Here is a 5,000-nt window from a genome sequence, read left to right as displayed (position 1 = left end):
CATTTTTCGACGCCACCCACAAAGCCTGCATCATCTGTCCACCACAGGAACCCGAACGCCAGTGCCTGCGTCGCACGAAGTAGTCAACCGACAATCACTCCACCCGCACCCGCACGTGCCCCACCCCAACCGCCCAAATCGCAACCCAAGCGGATGAACGGCGGACTCTTCCCGCACTCGTACGTTGCAATCCACCCCTATATCTTGCGTTTCATGACGAGTTATATCCAATATGCCAAATTCCCGCTGTCCCTATACATGCTGTAAGTCTGTGCACACAATATGAACCACACCTCAGCGAGACACTCCATCACACATTACTCTCTGCCTGTAACAGACACAGATACGATATGTAAGCACCAGCATGGACCAACGTCCGGTGCATCCTCTCCGCCACAGTACACCATCCACACTATGATAACCACACCAGGGGGTCCAATTATAAAATAGAATATCCCACCCGTCCAACATCCACAATTGCTCAGATAAGCCACCAACACCCACACATGTCCTACACAGGGGTGCACCCAACACCACCACACTGCCTCCTGTTACGGCACAGAAACAATGGCAGGAATGAATCACACAGGTCTGCCACTCCCTTGCCGCAACCACAGACGCGGCGCGCCTCCAGTCACGAGCGAAAAGCGCATCCTGACGAGACAGAACTGCTGTGACATACTGACGCTGCCTCAGACATTCACTTACAATGATCACTACCAACGAACCTGCCCCCCCCCCCCCCCCCCCAAACACACTATCTCTTACCATGTTGTGTACTGTAATCCAACCCATTTTGCACCTTAACCTAACCAAATTTGTAACGCAATTTGTACCGCAATGTAACGCAATTTGTACCGCAATGTAACGCAATTTGTACCGCAATGTAACGCAATTTGTAACGCAATTTGTGTCTTAACCTAACCCACGTTGTGCCTTAACCTAACCCACGTTGTGCCTTAACGTAACCCACGTTGTGCCTTAACGTAACCCACGTTGTGCCTTAACGTAACCCACGTTGTGCCTTAACGTAACCCACGTTGTGCCTTAACGTAACCCACGTTGTGCCTTAACGTAACCCACGTTGTGCCTTAACGTAACCCACGTTGTGCCTTAACGTAACCCACGTTGTGCCTTAACGTAACCCACGTTGTGCCTTAACGTAACCCACGTTGTGCCTTAACGTAACCCACGTTGTGCCTTAACGTAACCCACGTTGTGCCTTAACGTAACCCACGTTGTGCCTTAACCTAACCCACGTTGTGCCTTAACGTAACCCACGTTGTGCCTTAACCTAACCCACGTTGTGCCTTAACCTAACCCACGTTGTGCCTTAACCTAACCCACGTTGTGCCTTAACCTAACCCACGTTGTGCCTTAACCTAACCCACGTTGTGCCTTAACCTAACCCACGTTGTGCCTTAACCTAACCCACGTTGTGCCTTAACCTAACCCACGTTGTGCCTTAACCTAACCCACGTTGTGCCTTAACCTAACCCACGTTGTGCCTTAACCTAACCCACGTTGTGCCTTAACCTAACCCACGTTGTGCCTTAACCTAACCCACGTTGTGCCTTAACCTAACCCACGTTGTGCCTTAACCTGCTCTGTAATTGGCATATGACACGTTACATTAATCTAGTGTTGTCTAACCACAACCCTCTGAATATAGTTCGCTACTCGCACCGCCCACCCTCTTGTGTGTCGTTTCATGTTGAACACTTCGCAAGTGTTGCTTACTTTTTACATGCTCCCGCTGTACACTGTAATGTGGACAACTGCAGGATGTACATCGCCCCCCCCCCTCCACCCTGCCTTCGCACGCTGGTCGTTCAGGTGCTTGCGTGTTCAATGCCCTTCGCAGCTGTTCACTGGCATTCGCATGTCGAAGCGCTCAGTCTACGTCGTGGTACGGCCTGTGTCCACTGTCCGCTGATATCGTAAGCTTAATCCTCACATTGTACTGCACATAGGTCCGTATGTACTGAATGATACGCTGTGGCACATGTGTGACCGTACGACTGCGCCCAACAACAGCGAACCATACGGTCCAAATGTTGTGCACTCAGCCACGTGCCGTCTCCCCATAACAGCTACATTGCAGTGTGGTACGCCATAGAGACGTGTGGGAGTAACGGACGCCCTGGATGGCGATCAGCATGAGCCGTCTGTTGATGTAGTGGCGCGTGTATTCAAACGTAGTCGTCTCTTCTCACACAGTGTGATAGCATGGTGCACCGCGTTCCACATCTGCGACATGGTACAGATGCTGGTTGACAGTCGGTCTCGTAATGGACATCGCATACGTAGGGGGCCACCTCCCACGTGTTCTCTAGTCGTGCACATTTTGTTGCGTGTATGTGGGCAGACGTAGTGTGTCGTGACACCTAACAGACAGGTATGCAATAATCGTTGCATTTGCAAACTGGGATGGACGTCTACGTTTGCTGGTGACGTGACGCAACGCAAATGAACAACTGGTAAACCCATTGTGGTGCGGTTGTTGTTGCTGGAGGTAAATCAGTAAGGGCAAATCTGTGTGTGAAGCGATACGCGGCGGTGGCTGGGTGGGACCGTCCCCGGCCGGTGAGGGGGGGCCGCCCGGCGTGCTGGCCGCGCGGTGCGTGGGCGCACGCGCTACAGCCGGCTGGTGGGGGCGCCCAGTGGCAGGCGCGCCGGCCGACGGACGCGGCAGGCGGCGCAGCTGCGCGCCGGGGCACCCTGCGCGCGGCGCCGGGCGGCCAAAGTGGGTCCTCGCGGGCCCGGTGCGAAGCGCGGTGGACATCTGCAGTGTGCTGGTCCGACTGAGGACTGTGTGCGTTGAGGATGCGCCGCCGCCCGGCACTCGGCGCCGCGACGCCGTCTGCTGCTCGGTCGCCCCAGCGGTTCTCGCTGGTGGTTTGTATCGCAGTTGTGCAGACGTGTTGGCACGTGCGCTGTGCTGGGAGAGTTCGCTTCGGCACCCACGTGGGGCCTTTGCCCTTCTGTGGCGCTGGCGTTGGAGCTGCCGGTCACCGTAGGTGGCGCGTGTTGTCTCCCGCCGGCAATGCCACGACAGCACGCTCCCGGGCCTCTGTCGGCAGCGGCAAGCTCAGTTGGGAGCACGGGTGGTCGCACCTAAAGCGTCTACTCGCCTAACTCCGGGCGATTGCGCCTCTCTCGAACCCGACCAAGTACTTAGGACGGCGCTGCGCGCCGCCGGGACCTGAGAGGGTTTCGAGGTGTATTGTGCAGGGGAGCTCAGCCTCCTCCTGTTTGCAGAATAATTGAGCGGACGCTTGCGTGTTCGCGCGGGCCCCTGGGACACACTCCCGGGCGGCCGGCTGCTCAGCTCTAGTTGACGCAGCTCCCTGGTTGATCCTGCCAGTAGTCATATGCTTGTCTCAAAGATTAAGCCATGCATGTCTCAGTACAAGCCGCATTAAGGTGAAACCGCGAATGGCTCATTAAATCAGTTATGGTTCCTTAGATCGTACCCACGTTACTTGGATAACTGTGGTAATTCTAGAGCTAATACATGCAAACAGAGTCCCGACCAGAGATGGAAGGGACGCTTTTATTAGATCAAAACCAATCGGTCGGCTCGTCCGGTCCGTTTGCCTTGGTGACTCTGAATAACTTTGGGCTGATCGCACGGTCCTCGTACCGGCGACGCATCTTTCAAATGTCTGCCTTATCAACTGTCGATGGTAGGTTCTGCGCCTACCATGGTTGTAACGGGTAACGGGGAATCAGGGTTCGATTCCGGAGAGGGAGCCTGAGAAACGGCTACCACATCCAAGGAAGGCAGCAGGCGCGCAAATTACCCACTCCCGGCACGGGGAGGTAGTGACGAAAAATAACGATACGGGACTCATCCGAGGCCCCGTAATCGGAATGAGTACACTTTAAATCCTTTAACGAGTATCTATTGGAGGGCAAGTCTGGTGCCAGCAGCCGCGGTAATTCCAGCTCCAATAGCGTATATTAAAGTTGTTGCGGTTAAAAAGCTCGTAGTTGGATTTGTGTCCCACGCTGTTGGTTCACCGCCCGTCGGTGTTTAACTGGCATGTATCGTGGGACGTCCTGCCGGTGGGGCGAGCCGAAGGCGTGCGACCGCCTCGTGCGTGTTCGTGCGTCCCGAGGCGGACCCCGTTGAAATCCTACCAAGGTGCTCTTTATTGAGTGTCTGGGTGGGCCGGCACGTTTACTTTGAACAAATTAGAGTGCTTAAAGCAGGCAAGCCCGCCTGAATACTGTGTGCATGGAATAATGGAATAGGACCTCGGTTCTATTTTGTTGGTTTTCGGAACCCGAGGTAATGATTAATAGGGACAGGCGGGGGCATTCGTATTGCGACGTTAGAGGTGAAATTCTTGGATCGTCGCAAGACGAACAGAAGCGAAAGCATTTGCCAAGTATGTTTTCATTAATCAAGAACGAAAGTTAGAGGTTCGAAGGCGATCAGATACCGCCCTAGTTCTAACCATAAACGATGCCAGCCAGCGATCCGCCGCAGTTCCTCCGATGACTCGGCGGGCAGCCTCCGGGAAACCAAAGCTTTTGGGTTCCGGGGGAAGTATGGTTGCAAAGCTGAAACTTAAAGGAATTGACGGAAGGGCACCACCAGGAGTGGAGCCTGCGGCTTAATTTGACTCAACACGGGAAACCTCACCAGGCCCGGACACCGGAAGGATTGACAGATTGATAGCTCTTTCTTGATTCGGTGGGTGGTGGTGCATGGCCGTTCTTAGTTGGTGGAGCGATTTGTCTGGTTAATTCCGATAACGAACGAGACTCTAGCCTGCTAACTAGTCGCGTGACATCCTTCGTGCTGTCAGCGATTACTTTTCTTCTTAGAGGGACAGGCGGCTTCTAGCCGCACGAGATTGAGCAATAACAGGTCTGTGATGCCCTTAGATGTTCTGGGCCGCACGCGCGCTACACTGAAGGAATCAGCGTGTCTTCCTAGGCCGAAAGGTCGGGGTAACCCGCTGAACCTCCTTCGTGCTAGGGATTGG

General features: G+C 54.3%; 1 non-coding gene across 1 annotated transcript in view; it reads left to right on the top strand.

Moving 5' to 3' along the window:
* The first annotated feature begins 3,347 nt into the window (after nt 1-3,347).
* LOC126151055 (small subunit ribosomal RNA) overlaps nt 3,348-5,000 on the top strand; it is a 1,909-nt gene continuing 256 nt past the window's right edge. The window contains exon 1 of the ribosomal RNA XR_007531792.1: nt 3,348-5,000. This exon is cut by the window's right edge and continues 256 nt beyond it. This is a non-coding gene — a ribosomal RNA (small subunit ribosomal RNA).

The sequence above is a fragment of the Schistocerca cancellata genome, unplaced genomic scaffold (assembly GCF_023864275.1).
Source record: "Schistocerca cancellata isolate TAMUIC-IGC-003103 unplaced genomic scaffold, iqSchCanc2.1 HiC_scaffold_1026, whole genome shotgun sequence".
Classification (NCBI taxonomy): Eukaryota; Metazoa; Arthropoda; class Insecta; order Orthoptera; family Acrididae; genus Schistocerca; species Schistocerca cancellata.
The sequence above is the reverse complement of the archived record's forward strand: the minus strand, read 5'-3'. Positions and strand labels throughout refer to the sequence as shown.